The sequence below is a fragment of the Nyctibius grandis genome, chromosome 2, assembly GCF_013368605.1.
Source record: "Nyctibius grandis isolate bNycGra1 chromosome 2, bNycGra1.pri, whole genome shotgun sequence".
NCBI classification, from domain to species: Eukaryota; Metazoa; Chordata; class Aves; order Nyctibiiformes; family Nyctibiidae; genus Nyctibius; species Nyctibius grandis.
In genome coordinates, this window is record NC_090659.1 from 56,261,980 (window position 1) to 56,278,127 (window position 16,148).

At 42.6% G+C, this 16,148-nt stretch overlaps 1 protein-coding gene across 1 annotated transcript in view; it reads left to right on the top strand.

The window, feature by feature from the left end:
- The window catches only part of SH3RF3 (SH3 domain containing ring finger 3), a 271,225-nt gene that overhangs the window by 243,489 nt on the left and 11,588 nt on the right, over positions 1-16,148 (top strand). The gene's annotated exons all lie outside the window — the stretch shown is intronic.

A 16,148-nucleotide genomic window follows, 5' to 3' on the forward strand; every position in this document is an offset into this window, starting at 1 on the left:
TGCAGCTGAGCATCCCATCACAGCTTCTGCCCTCTCCCTGCCCTGTTCCTGAAAAATGTGGTTTGATCCCCCGTTCCCTCATAACATCAAGCTCCCAATTGACATGCACAGGTAAAAAAAAAAACAGTGTAAATGCTGTGCCTGTCCGTGTCCTCTGCGTTCTGCCTTGGAGCAGTAACACACAGAGCTGGCATAGGGCTGCCACTGCCCCACTGCTCCCAGGGAGGAAGACATGCAGCATGAAACCATTCCAGCAGAAAAACACACTAAGAAGCTGGATGCCTTGAAAGCAATGAAACAACTTGCAATGTGTCAGAGTTGGTGGCATCTTGGCCTCCCACATGTCCAGGACGCATTTGCTTTTCTCAGTGGTTTTCCAACTATGTAAGTCTTAAACCAGCAAGAGGCAACAGAGATTATTCACTGAGACACAAGTATCTCAAGTGCCAATGCAGATGTTCTATGGAGACAAAGTTTGAACTTTCCTGTGAAAATTGGCTATAATCAACTTTTCAGTGCCTGTTTCTTTTTTCGGTCACATGGGTAGTGGTATTTTTCCTTGCTTTTCTCTATAATTGAGCATAATAGGTGGGTTAAAATATCTAGCGTCAATGCAAAAATACTTCAGTAAGCTCTGTTAGAAGAATTACATAAACTAAATGAAATTGTTTCTGACAAACATCAGTACTGTAGGAACAGCATGTTATAACAGACAACAGATATCTGCGGCATGTTTCTGGTTTTATCATGTAACTCGAGGGCATAACCAGGTTATAGCAAAGGGATATTTGTCTTTTTTTGTACATTTTTGTTTATTTTTAATTTTGCAGTAGCAACAGAAAGATTCACAAGCCCTCATCTTTTCTTTTGCCAAATGGTAAAGCCACTTTAAATTCAGTCTGGGTTGTTATTTTTTTGACTGAATGTCTCAAGCATTTAGTAATTCCCTTCAGACCAGCTCAAGACATGGAGCCAGTGCTGGTCTCTGAAGGACTGGAAAAAAATGCTCTTATTATGCCCTGTGGAGAAAAGATCAGTCTCAGGAATTCAGAAAGTACAACATGCAAAAGTTGCTTTTCAGACACTACATCTGCAGGGTGCCTGTAATCAATTACTATAGGGTGTCAAGCAGTCAATCTTTTAGAAACCAATTCATTATAAAGGCAGAACTCAACCTGTTGCTTTGCTTTTTTGCATATATTTTATTTGGTTCATATTCACTGATGTGTTTCTGTAAGTTAAGACCACAGAAGCTAAAATATGAACCTCCCTCACAGCTCACTGTATTCAGCACGCTAGCAGCAGGCTGGCATTGGGCTTCATCACCAGATGCTCCAGGGAAGGAAGAAGTAATTTAATGTGACTCCATGACTAACTTATTTTGCAGTGAAGTAGGTTTCCTGTACTGTAGTTTTCAGTCCCAATTCGTGATCAGTTCAGAACTGGTATATTTTAAAATGGAACTAGCTCGTTTTTTTGATGACTTCAGAGATCTCTATTCCCTCCTGTACAACATCATGTTATTCTTCATATCTGAAGTTTTGAGACAGTAAAGGGGGGAGGTCGGGTAGGCAGATCCTATCAACACGATGGTGCCTGCTGTGGCAAGGGAAATGCATAAGCCAGGCTTTGATCAGGACATAAAAGAGAGAACTGATTTTCCAACTTTTTAAAATTTTCTGGACGGGTTTTCTATCTAAGCCAGATAGTTCTGGTTGACAGGCTTAGATGCAACCGGGCCGAGAGATACAGCTGGCCAGCAGGGAAAGTGGCACAGAGAAGGTGGGAAGGATGCTGGCCCCGCAGGCCTGGAATGGGTTTCCATTCACCAGCCGTGAGAAAGTCAGATATATGCTGACTACCTACCACAGATGTCTGTCTAACTTTTCTTAAAATCATTCAATTAAGATCATTCCGCAACTTCACTGAGCAATCTATTCCCGTCCTTTCATATTCTTAGGGTCAGAAAATTCCCGGTTATCCCTCCTGAATCTTTTATGTTTACAGATGAATCTTGCTTCTTCACGTCCTGCTCCAGATAAACAGCTGATCATCTTTCTCCTGACAACCTTCCACATATTAGAGAACTAACAGTGTGTTCAAGAATTCTCTTCTTTCAACCTCAATGAGCCCAGTTCCTAGCCTTTCTTCACAGGTAATGCTTTCTAGGCCTCTGATTACACTTTCAGCTCTCCTCTGGGCAGTCTTCAGCTTACTGGGGTCTTAAAGAGCAGTGCCCCAGGATGGAGTTTTGCTGAGATCTTGTTAGTGCCAATTAGGATGAAATAAGCACTTTCCATGGCTTACATATAAGATGTTTGTTAATATGTTTTCAGATGAAGTTTGCCATTTTCGTGGCAGCATCTTGACTCATGCCCAGTTTGTGATCCAGTGTAACTCCCATGTCCCCTTTTGCAGAGCGGCTGGCTGGCCAGCCACTCCTCATTTTACATCTGTGCCTTTGATTTCTCCTTCCTAACAGTAGCATGTCATGCTTGTCTTTGCAGATTTCACCATGGTAATTTGGGATCATTTCTCTATTTTAGGAAAATTGTTCTGAATTCTTACCCAGTTTATCCTTCTGTTGTAGGTTAACCCCGGCAGGCAGCTTACCCTCACACAGCCGCTCACTCACTCCCTGCCACAGTGGGAAGAGGGAGAGAATTGGAAGGGGTAAAAGTGAGAAAACTCATGGATTGAGATAAAGACACTTTAATAGGTAAAGCAAAAGCTGCTCATGCAAGCAAGGCAAAATAAGGAATTCATTCACTGCTTCCCATCGGCAGGCAGGTGTTCAGCAATCTCCAGGAAAGGAGGGCTCCATCATGCATAACAGTTACTTAGGAAGACAAAGCCATCACCCCAAATGTCACCCCTTCCTTCTTCTTCCCCCACTTTCTATTGCTGATCACAACTTCACGTGATATGGGATATCCCTTTGGTCAGTTGGGGTCAACTATCCCAGCTGTTTCCCTTCCCAGCTTCTTGTGCACCCCCAGCCTACTTGCTAGTGGGGCAGCATGAGAAACAAAAAAGGCCTTGATGCTGTGCAAGCACTGCTCAGCAATAACTAAAATGGGGTGTGTAATTACCCTTGTGTGGTCACAAATCCAAAACACAGCACCATACAAGCTACTACGAAGAAATTTAACTCTATCCCAGCTAAAACCAGTACACCTTTCAACTGCTTGCAGACTTAACCAGCTCAGTGCCCACTGCTGGTTTTAGAAGTGCACTCTCTAGCCCACCTACCAAGTAATTAATGAAAAGATTGACTAGCACTGGGACTGAGACAAGCCATTTGAGTTCTTGCATGTATGCTGCTGAGTTAAAAAGAGGGAGAGTGCAAGACTGGAAAGGACCCCTTGAACACACACATTGCTGTCCTAGCAGGAAGAATTTGAAAGAACAAACTAGTGCAAGATACTCATCATATTGCCTACTCTGCTGTGGGAAGATTGTCAGATACAACAAAGCAATCATAGTACAGAGGTTTGAATAGAAGTTGTGATTGCTTAACTAATGGACTACTAATTCTGTTATCTTTATAGGCAGAGACATTCCAATCAACCACAATAAATTGAAGATGAGACAATTCTAAGTCAATGTTTACCCACACTGTTTTGCTAAAATGAAAATAAGAAAGGCTGTCGGTCTGTACAGACCACCAGTCGATCAAGTACTGCGGTCAAGGGGAAATCTTCTTGCACTGTTATCTGACTTGTGTAAAGCGTTTTTCATCTTCATCTATGGTAGGCGGGCTTGGAGATGGACTATTATGACAAAGCTGTGATTTCTGCTCCAGTGCAGTAGTGATTTTATCTTCATATAATTTCCGTCATTTTCAAATGTGAAGTGTACGTGACCAACATCTTCACAGAGGCATTTTGAGCTTTTGTGTTAAAATTGACTATTTCTTGCTGTTAGTTGGCAGGATCCACCTTTTATTTCAGGTCACACTGGCCTCTTCTGCATCAGTCAACTAGCTAGCAGAGTAAAGAGGAATACGCTGTATATGTGTTGTCATTGCTAATTAGTTCTGCAGTAGTTGCATGTGAAAACACCAACCAGATGTCACTGCCTCATTGCGTAGCATACTCCAGATGAACAACAAATTAATGTCCAGACTAGTCTTGAGATTATGGTTGTGACTATGTGTGTAACCCATGTGAGATGCCTCTCACTGGCTGCACCACTGAAATTATCCTACTGCAGGCTTTGGCATAAAGCATGTCCTCAGGCATCTTGGGTTACCCAAATCAGTGTAAGCCTGACATTTGAGCTAACGTGTTTTGTCTCACAGTTGGATGTGGATGAGGAAATGGAGAACATTGGCTTAGGTGGCACATGTGACAGGTGGTAATTAGTTAAAGCAGTGCAACTCAATTGCATTTAATTATATGGTCATACCTGCAGGTCATGACTCAGGGAAAAAGTGGATAAAATAGACAAAGGAAGGGAAGATAGAATTGCAATGTAAAACCAGGCTTATTGGAAAAGGAAAAAAAGCTACAGTGCTATTGACTCCCCTTCCCTACTTATACCCTAGTTGTTCCCTTTGGTTAGCTCTGTTTTTCATTGATGATCCTCCTTGCTCAGCTCTTTAATTCAAGAAAGGGAAATTTTATACTCCTAAAGACCTGACTTTAGTATAAGGGTATTGGGAGGTTTTCTTAGCAAATGGTCTTTGATGGCTCCATTTTTATTTTTTAAGTGTCGAGAAGACGAAACTAGGAAAAGAGTTGAAATCCAATTTTTGCTGAAGAGAGGATGCTCTTATTACAAATGCTGCCATGGCTTGAGCAGCTTCTAGCAAACCTTTTGCTATTGCAGAGCTTACTAGTAGTTACAACCCAAGTGTTGTGACATTTGGAAAGCCACAGTGCCTTGGTCACTTTATCAAAGAAATTATCATTTACATGCCTGGGCATTCCTCTGACACTGACAGCCACTTACTTTTCAATCCTTTAAAATGATTCTGGGATTCTCTCTTCATTTTTTAAAGAGTGTACGTGATCAATTAGTCCCTGTAAGAGAAAAGGACTTCAGCCACCTCTGCGTCCCAGGAGTAATTCACGGGGCATTGCTTGGAAGCGTAGTAGGACTGAAAATGCCTGTAGCACAGCTGACAGGGAAGGTTGCAGAAACCTCAGCTGCTTTGCCTACAAAGCTTATGCACCGTAATAATTGACTGCACCTCAGTGCGCTGGACAACAGCTCAGTCCCTGTGCAGTGCTGCTGGGTGCAGCGAGGCCTGCGATGCCCATGGATACAGAGCACCTGGGACTCCCTGCACTCCCACGGGCACCGAGGGGCTGAGCTTCCCCTTACTCCCAGAAAATAAGCCATCGTCTTGAGTGCATTGGTATTTCTCTTCTTGATGCTAATGAAGTATCCCTTGCCTAGTTTGAGACATGCTGTCATAAGGGCAGGAGGGAGCAGGGGCAAGACCTGATTTTTAATGGATGAAATACATTAGGAATCATTTTTTGGAGGCTCAGATTTGATGCTGTGGGAGCTGCCAAAACTGGAGGGCAGCTTTCAGAGGAGCAAAATTTTCATGCTCATGGCTTTGATGATGTCAAGGACCTGCTTCTACAATGTCAGACCATCTGAGAACCATTAGGACCCGTCTCATTCCCACCCCTCACACAGTCCAGGCTGCCCCAGCTGCAATGTGAAGCCCAGCTAATTTTCAGAAGTATGTTGCCTGAGCAAGAGGAACTTCTGCTTTTGGCACCTCTAGGCCACAGTCCACGCGGGTGTGATATGTTCTGTCACTCTCAGCTGACTCCTCAGTCTCTAGCTAAATGCATCTTTTATGAACTGATGAATTGTTTCTAGGAATTATTTCACTGTAATGTGTTCCAGTGTCTAGTACATGCAAATCCTGGCAATTTTTCATTGTCCACAGACAGCCCTTTTTCTCTTCCATGGGTAATTGATTTTGAGAGAAGAATATACCTCCTGTGATGCCTAAATTTTCCACAAGTAACCTTCCCACTGAATGCAGGCCAGCCCAATACCGTTTAGCTTGTTGGAAGTGCTGAAATTACAGCCTGAGGTGGCACAGCTGCTGGAGCAATATCAACCAAGCGGGAACAGATACATCAGTGACAAGGGACAAGATGACCTCCACTAATCCAAACCTTTTACCAACATGTTTCTGCTTTCCATAAAAATACAAGTCTCACTTGCCTGTCGTTTAATAAGATTACAAAGCAAGACCAAGCAATTTTAACTGTTTGCCTCTGAAATGAAATCCATCCCTTGCGAATGAGGAGAGCCAGAGCTAACTACGTGTAAGACTGGAGTATGTCAAAGCACATCCTGACTTCTGTCATTGATTCTTTTTCATTCAGGTGTTCAATGAGTGAGCTTGCTCCAGCTTTCTGCAAAATGTGAGTGTTGCTCCCGGTGCTCCCCTGGACCAATAAATCTTTTTCACTTCCTTATGAGAGACAAGGAGCAGCAGGCTAACCAGTCAATCTAAATCATCTTATTTAAAAACACTAATTCTAAGCGGTTTGTCTAACAGTTAATGTATTTATGCATCTTTTTCTCATTTCAGAATCCTGTGCTGTCAGTGAAGCTGTGATAGATTCTCCTCTAGTTTGAATAAATGAAGCCAAAGTTTCAGGAGGATGCTCATTCTCTGTCCAGCTGTTTTGCTTAAATTCTCTGGAAAGTACAGTTAGTCTATCACAGTTGCCTAAATCATCTAGTCGTACTTGATTTATGTTAAAACAAAGGTTTAATATTTGCTGGGCTTCAGTTTAGGGTAGGTCTTCGAGACACAGTGTAGCATTATGTAGGAGACCCCCTGTCACGGTTTAAAGCTGGGCCAGTTATTAAACCTGTGGCAGATGCCCTCTGTTATCCCCCCCCTCCCCCCAAAGGGAAAGGGAAAAGGGAGAGAGGCTTCCGGGTTGGAAAGTTAAAACAGTTTTAATAAACTATAATAATGAAAAAAAAAAAAAAAAAAAAAAAAAAAAAAAATAATAGAAATAATCAAATATATACAAATATATATACAAAACCAAGATTGAGCTCCCCTGAAGTCAGCCACGTCACCACCGGCACTGCAGGGCAGGCTCCGGGAAGGCCCAGGCTGGGCCTAGCAACGGTCGAGAGCTGTATTCAGGGACGCACGGATCGGGATCGGGGGCAGCAGGAAAACAGACGGAGTCCTCCTTGGACACCGGCCATAGCAGAAAAGGGCGCGACCCTCGTGATCCCCCCCCCTTTATACCGAGAATGACGTGTGTGGAATGGAATACCCTCGTTGGTCAATTTTGGGTCACCTGCCCTGTCTGCTCCCCACTGCAGCTGCAACCCCCCTTCGGCTCTTCACTTGTAAGCAGTGAGGAATTCATCAGTGACCTTGGTTTCTCTAAGAATAAGTACAGCAAGAGCCTTACTGCACAACATCCCTACCGGTGCCTCAGCGATAACTACAAACTTCGAGCGTTATCAGTCTTGGAGGCAGACACTGTCTGCAAACATGCAGTTACTTAGAGGAGACTTAGCTGAAAGCAAAAATCACTGAAAGGAAAATCGGCCTGGTTTAGGCCAAACCAGGACACCCCCCATGGTAGCTCCAAGGAAGCGCTTGGTATGTACAAAGGGAGTGCAATGCCAGGTTAGGAAGCAAGCTGAGCTCTGGGAAGCAATAGGACCTTGTCAGCCCATCACCAGTACTTTTGTGGTTCCTTGGTGCAGGGTGAGCACTGCAGCCCTTGATCTATGATGTTTTGCACAGCAGAGATGGAGCTGAGGAATCCAAATAGCAGTTGCAGGGCTGTGAAAGTGCTCTAGGGTTGCAGTTCCCAACCTTTTGTGTCTCTTCCTTGGCTGACACTGGCATCTTTGCCAGCTGCCTTTGTGCCCTCTCTCAGACCCTTGCAGCTGAGGAAGTCTCTGAAACAGCTGATTTCCCACAAGCTGGGAGGGCACAGGGGAGGGCTCATTCCTGGCTTTGTCCTGTTTCCTATGCTCTTGCCCAAATAACTAATTTTTTTATCATAGCAATCATTCTCACTGTTTTTATGATCTCTTTGTAGCAAGGTGGAGTCACCCTGTGTATGCTGTAAGTGCTGTTTCATTTACCTGTTGGGACTTCCTGAAGCAGAGTTTAGATCCATACAGTTGTTTTAATAGCCCTTGCTAGATCTGTTCTCCATTAATTTGTCTAATACCCTTTGAACCTGTTCATACTTTTGGCTTCCACAATATTATGTGCAGCAAGTCTCCATTTAATTATGTGTTGTGTGAAAAAGTGCTTCCTATTTTTTAGTTTTGACCATTTGCCTGATCTCATTAGGTTCCCCCTAATTCCTGTATTGTGGGAAATAACCAGTCTGTTCCCAAGTTACCTTCTCTGTGCAGGCAAGGATTTTGTAGGCCACTATCATATTTCCTGTCAGCTGTCTGCTTTCCAAGCGGGCATCTCCAATGTACAGGAGTTGTTCCACACCTCTCGTGGCCCTCGCTGTCCTTCTCTGTGCTGTTCATAGTTGTGCAATATCCTGTTCCAGCTGTGGTGGCCAGAATGGGACAGATTGTTCAGGAAGGTAGGCATGGCAGGGCTTCCTGTGGTGCTGTTTTCTACACATATTTTTTACCTCTTTCTCTAGACCTTTCCTATCAATTCTCAATCTTCTCTTTTGCCTTTTTGACACTGCTGAGCATCAGGTTTTCAGTGTCACTCCCTTTCTGTGTGAAAATAGGCAGTTTAGAGTCAATACTAGCATGGGAATACTTGGGATTGTATTCCCAGAGGCACACTGCATTCGCTTTTTGGCCAGTTTCACAAGGGCATTAACTTTTCACTGAATATGGGAAGGCTTTATTACCTTAAGGCCCTTGCTTGTACTTGAATTCATAATTCCCATTTAATGTGGGGATAGAATTAAGTGCCTAGAAAATGGGATTCACAAAATGTGACAGGCAGAAAGGGTGTCTAAGCCAGGAGGAGATACCGGTAAGGGAAGGGTGGCTTGGATCTTGTTTTTTTCACTCTGAGGAAGTTATCTGATTCCACTTGGGATTCATGGCACATGCCCAGCTCTACAGGGTGCCAAGGTTTCCATCCAGAAATAAAGGATGAGGATTTCTTATATGACTGAGCAGGAACTCTTGTTCATGCTTGGGCACCCACACTGAAGCACTTGCATGAAACTCTTTGATTGACTTTTCTCCAGAAATGAGATGGGAGTCCACATTCCCCAGGGGAAGTAGGTATGCTTTACACAACCTCTCTGTATAGGCTGCATGGGGGGCAGGAGAGTGGAGGAGAGAAGGGGAGATCTCAATGCTTTGTGCTGAAGTTACCTTACTTGTTGTAGGTTAATCAAACATCCAGTGGATTGCTGAGTGAAGATGAGAGCTGAATGTCAAATGTGTACCAGGATGTTATGCCTACTCCCTTCTTTTGTGGCCCCAAAGAGGTGCTCTCTCTTCAAAGGAAGAGATGGACTAAAATCAGGACTAAAACACATCCATCTGAGCTTAGTTCTAGAGATAGTGGCTGCTTAGAAATAAGTGGAAGTGTTGCCACAGGCTTCATGAGAACCATGGTTTCATCACTTTCTTTGGTGCTGTCCTTGCATTTCACTTTATCAGTACACAATTTTGAGTTACTTCATCACAGCAGTAGTTTTCAATTCCCTGGTGCTCTGTTTCAGCTGTTCCCACTAAAAAATATCACTGAAAACTGTTATTGGGGCATGGAGTAAGTTGTGTATCTTAACTTTCCATCCTTTTCATAACAGTCACCTATGCCCTACATACCAGACCAGGAAAAGCAATGAAATACAAAACTATCCATCCATCAGCTTCTCCCTCCATCGAACACAGAAAAGAGACAATATCAGTGTAGAAGATCATCTGTCCCTCATTCACCGTTAATCGTGTTAGTGTTCCTGTTGCCTTCTACCTGTTATGAATTCAGCAGCCTCCAGGAAGCTCACCGATAGCTGAGACTCTCTGTTTCCTCTTCAGTTTTTTTTTCCTTTTGAGCTAGTCTTTAACTTTGTTCCAGTGTTTGAAAGATCTAATATTTCATCTAAACTGAATATTCAAATATATTTTTAGATTCCCTCTTTATCTCTTTTAGTAGTCTCTAGAGCCTTGCATCTGCCCCAGTTCAACAAAAGCACATGATGAAGTGCCTATGTGCTTTGCTATATTGGGACCTGAACACTAATTTCTTCTTCTCAGTTTTGTTTTCAAAACATTTGAAGTTCTCAATCAGGTCTAGCTGCAAGACATTTTACCTATTTTCTCCTGGCTTTAATACTAGTTATCATCAAATTAGTGACCATAAATCTAATATGTTTATGCATGTATGTATGCATGTTACTATCACTGGCATTTAAAAGCTAATGATATTCTGATCCTAAAATCCTTTTTGTTCCTTGGCATGTAACTTGTATACTGAGATTATAATAATAGACTTCTGGCCAGAAGCAGTGGTCTCCATTAAAAACTAAATCTTTGGCAAGTATTTCCATACAATGTATGATACAAAACTACTCTTTCCCTAAAATCAGAAGCAGTTGTGTAGTAAGTAATTACCATTGTCTTGTTCAGTATGTCATCTATGCCTCATGAGAAATAGTGGCAAACTGCAAATGATAAATATATATCCAAAGACATCCCAGACCTGAAGCTTTCCTTTGAGATGATGCTGGTTTGGGTTTTGTGCTTTTTTAAATAATTCTCAAAATCTCAAGTCAAATAATTTTACAGTTTTTAAAAAGCCAGATAGCTTTTTTCCTGAAAGACATAATCTAAAATACTACCTACTCTTGCCCGGCAAGATCATGGAGTAGATCCTCCTGGAAACTATGCTAAGGCACAGGGAAAATAAGGAAGTGGTTGGTGACAGCCAACACGGCTTCACTAAGGGCAAATTGTGCCTGACAAATTTTGTGGCCATCTATGATGGGGTTACAGTGCTGGTGGATAAGGGAAGAGCAACTGATGTCATCTACCTGGACTTGTGCAAAGCATTTGATACTGTCCCACACGACATCCTTGTCTCTAAATTGGAGAGACATGGACTTGATGGATGGACCAATTGGTGGATAAGGAATTGTCTCGATGGTCACACTCAGAGTTGCGGTTAACGGCTCGATGTCCAGGTGGAGACCAGTGCTGAGTAGCGTTCCTCAGGGGTCGTTATTGGGACTGGTGCTGTTTAACATCTTTGTCAGCAACATGGATGGTGGCATTGAGTGCACCCTCAGCAAGTTTGCCGACGACACCAAGCTGTGTGGTGTAGTCGACACGCTGGAGGGAAGGGATGCCATCCAGAGGGACCTTGACAGGCTTGAGAGCTGGGCCTGTGCAAACTGCATGAAGTTCAACAAGGCCAAGTGCAAGGTCCTGCACGTGGGTCAGGGCAATTCCAAGCACAAATACAGGCTGAGCGGAGAATGGACTGAGGGCAGCCCTGAGGAGAAGGATTTGGGGGTGATGGTTGGTGAGCCCAACATGAGCCGGCAATGTGCGCTTGCAGCCCAGAAGGCCAACCGTATCCTGGGCTGCATCAAAAGCAGCGTGGCCAGCAGGTCGAGGGAGGTGATTCTGCCCCTCTTACTCTGCTCTCGTGAGACCCCACCTGGAGTACTGCATCCAGCTCTGGGGCCCCCAACATAAGAAGGACATGGAGCTGGTGGAGTGAGTCCAGAAGAGGGCCACAAAGATCATCAGAGGGCTGGAGCACCTCTCCTATGAAGACAGGCTGAGAGAGTTGGGGCTCTTCAGCCTGGAGAAGAGAAGGCTCCCGGGAGACCTTCTAGCAGCCTTCCAGTACCTGAAGGGGGCCTACAGGAGAGCGGGAGAGGGACTTTTTACAAGGACAAGTAGTGACAGGATGAGGGGGAATGGTTTTAAACTGCAAGAGGGTAGATTTAGATTAGATATTAGGAAGAAATTCTTGACTGTGAGGGTGGTGAGACACTGGAACAGGTTGCCCAGAGTAGCTGTGGATGCCCCCTCCCTGTCAGTGTTTAAGGCCAGGTTGGATGGGGCTTTGAGCAACCTGGTCTATGGAAAGGTGTCCCTGCCTGTGGCAGAGGGGTTGGAACTAGATGATCTTTAAGGTTCCTTCCAACCCAAACCATTCTATGATTCTATGATTCTTTCAATGCAAACATCAATCACCAGTAGCCAAGTTAGTATCAGAATAAAAATTCACTGTTCTCCGGACACTAACTTAAATTTACTGAAACAAGTACTGACCAAGTTAGACAAGCAATAAAAGTGGTGGTTTGGGGGTACTGACTGACAGATGAGTTCCTCATGTGTTCTGTAGGGCTCAGGGCAGCATTTAAACAGTTTTGTTTCTCTTTTTTTCAAGTGAAACCTTTTTTCTCCCTCTGGCTCTCTTATCTATTGATGTAACTGGTGTTGCATGAGAAATTACCTCATTTTGATGGCTGGAGCCAGTTTTTCTATCAGCTGCAGTAAGGTTTCCTCATTTATTTAATGAGCCTGGATAGGTAGGAAATTAAGTATTAGGAGCTGCAGATGAAGAAAACTAAAACAGAATTTTCTGTTTATTAGGGTGGTTTAAAAAAAAAAAAAAAAAGAAGATCTGTATTAATATAGCCAGTACATATAATTGGTATTTGGATTATGGCATGATTATTACTTTGCAGACAGGGGACTCCATTATCACTCAGTCATCAATGAAGTAGCTGTATTCTGTGCTCATCTCATCTCTGAAGCTGAAAGAAGAGCTAGTTATTATCTTCAAGTGGGGTTATTAATGAGGGGAAAAATCATCCCCAATTACTGTGAAGCAAAATATTTCAACATTTACATATCCGAGACTTTAATTTTGATCTAGTCGTTCATGAGTTCTTAAGCTCAGACTGTATTCACTTTTCTAAATGTTCCCACAGCAGCATATCAAGGGGAACTTGCACCTGTCCAAATGCTGACTTCCCCAGGTGTATGCTTCAGGGTCACAGAAATGCTGCCCATCACATCCTTGTGCTGCCAGAGACTGATTTCCACTGAGATGCCTTTGTGCTACGCCATAGGACAGAGTCTGAAACATAGACTTCGCTTGAGAAGTGAGAAGTAAGAAGTTCTGACCTGCCTGTACTATCTGTGTTCACAGTACTTTTTTTCTTAACTATAAACAGCCTGGGATTTATTTGAAAGAGCTAATTTCACTCTTTTGCTTTTTTTGAACAAGGTATTGATACTCGTGAAATTAATGGTTTGGAATTTTTGACTCTGAACCTCTTAGAATAAAACCTGAGCAACACAAAGGTGATGATTTAAATTCAGTTAAACATGTGGGCAGTAACCAGGAGATGGGAGAAGTGCTGTCCATCCATCAGCACAGATGCAAAGGTCTGACCTTGGCAGGTTCAGGAGGCAGAGACATCAAACACAGTTTGCAGTCATTTGGAAATGTAGCTACTAGACGAAGAAAACTCAATAATTACACAGCTGTTTCAGTAGTTTACAGATTTCCTAGAAAACAATAAAACAGCCATCTGTGAATGCAAAAAGTAAACCATCTTTTTTTTTTTTCGTTCAAAAACTTAATTCCTGAAAGTCATCAGATATGTCCTCTGTAAACTTACATCTTTTCAAAACCCACGGAGTCTCTAACCAAACAGTGTAGATTTCTTTACAGCATTTATGCCTGATAATGTTTCGTTGATTTACAGTGAAACTGCTGAAGAAATGACTGTGTTGGACAGCCATATAAATATTAAATTAATTTCTTGTGAAGGATGGCTGCTATTACGCTAAATATTAAATGAATTCATAATACTTGGACATTCGTAATAAATCACTACTGGGACTGCATCCCATTCCATATCTTTTCTTTTTTCTAATATTGAAGCCATGGAAAAGGACCAGTTGCCCTCAAAGAAGTGTGCAGCTTTGTAACACTGGAGTCATTAACTAATTCCCAGGGAAAAAGGAGGAGTTTTAACTTACTCCTATTTTACAGAAGGGGGGAGAAGGCATGAAGGGGTTAGGCTGAACTGCTGGTCACAGGAGGTTCAAACCCAATCTGTTTCTCATGAGAGACATCCCAGTAAATTATCAGGTCCTGACAAGCCTTGTTTTGCTTGAAGTGCTCTGAGCAGCATCGACAGAGGATCTGGCAATGTGATACCAGAAGGCTGAGAGAATTTGCCAGACTCAAAGGGAGAAAGAGCTGGATATAACGTCTCATCTCCAGACACCCGAAGGGGTTAGTATCAGTTCACCTCTAAATATCTTGCCCAAGGCCACGATGGGAAGGATGGGAGTCCTCAGGTTTTGACTAGCAGGACTAGGCTTAGCAGCTGAAGTAAGTTGTCTTCTCTCTTTAGAGAACACAAGTCTCAGTCTCAAAAGTTAGATAAAATGCTCAGTGGACTAAGAAGGGCTAAAAATCAATTCTTTACTTTTCCTTGTGTTAAAGTGGAACAAAGGGTACATCAGGAAGTTCATTATAGCTCTCTGTTATCTGAGGGATAGTAGCTTGAGTGTAGAAATTTATGCCAGGGCTAACCATGTAGACTGGAAGCCATTCTTGTAAACAAAATTGAATGACTGTCAGACTCATCTGCTTTTTAATGTGCAGATGGGTGAGAATATATGCATTTCCCTCTTTCCAAAGATTTTTGCCTCTGTGCCTTAAATGGTTTAAGTCACACAAGGTTTTTCTGATGAAAACTTGCCAAGGTATTTAAATTAGAAGCAAAAATTAGAAAAGCTGCTACCACATAGGAATATTAATTGTTCATTATACAGGGCTTTAGTTCACATAGTTACTTTGCATGTGCAAAGCTGCCAATTAAAGAGGCTCAAAGTGCTCACTGCTGCACAATAGCCGTTTCTCCAGAGCCCCACAATGGCTATTGTGTGCTGTCACTGACCTTTAGACACCTTCAAATGCGTATTGACACAATGTGCTGGGATCATTAGAGCTATTGTTTCAGTGCACCACAGGGAAAGGAGAGTTTTGCAATTTTGTGAAGAGCTTTAAAATTTGATATCACGATGACAGCAGTGATATTTCTTAATTAGAGAGTGACAGAAACACTGAAGTATTTTTCTGGTGCTTCAGGTGAATTCCAGCATGCAGACCTACCATAGTTCCCACAACGGTCGCTTCCCATTGGGGAAAGAAAATGTTTATCAGGGGCATTTGATCTGCTTTTCTGTTGTTTCCAGGGGAATTTATTTAGTGGTTTTGACCTGATAGTGCCATATGGCCAGCCTCCCTTAGCTTCCATTGATTCTGCCTGGATGAACATCTTGGCAGGATGGATCCTTTCATCCTGTAAGTGACAAATGCCCTTTTAAACAGAGCGTATAGTTGGAACCGGTGGTATGCAGGAGACTGGCATCTGGAAGTATAGTTCAGACTCTTACTCTTCAAAAATCAGTGGATGTTGTGTCTGTGATAACAACTGTGCTTCATTTTAGCTGTTCTGTGTCTTAACATATAAGGTATTTCTGTTTTCTTACCAGTCTGTGACAGCTAAAAAGTACAAACAAGAACTTTGGGAGCAGAGATCTCAGATACTCTGAGTACATTTACTGTAGTAAATCCAAGCATCTTCTAAAAGCTTATATTTATTTTATTGTAGCCCTCCTATTCTTTAAAGCTGCTTTGAGAAATTACTTCAGCAGTCAATACATAAAAGAGCATCATTTTAAACCTTGCATGGGACATTTTGTCTACAGGGAATAAATAAATTACTGGCTTGTATTTCCAAAGAGTGTTCCTGCTTGAAGATAGAGACATAGTTTCTGTTCCATAGGTATTGCAGTTGCTGGGTTCGGTTTTATCCCCTGGGATCCTATTATAGAGCAAATTATCAAATACAGCTAAACTTCACAGCCCTGAGTCTCTGAAGATAGTCTTGGGTAATGGCTTGCACTTCTGACAGAGGAGAAAGAAATCTGACAGACCTTTTGTGAAACTTCTTGTGTCATTAAAAAAAATTGAAAATTTACTGCACAGCATTGCTGGGCTGCAACTCTAGCTTAGCACTGTGCAGCATGTACCAGAGGATGGCCAGTTTCTGGTCATCCAGAAAACTTTCTAGCTGAAGGACATTTTATTTGGTATTTGTGTGTGCTTGAGGTAAACGTGCAGCAGGATTTCTCTCACT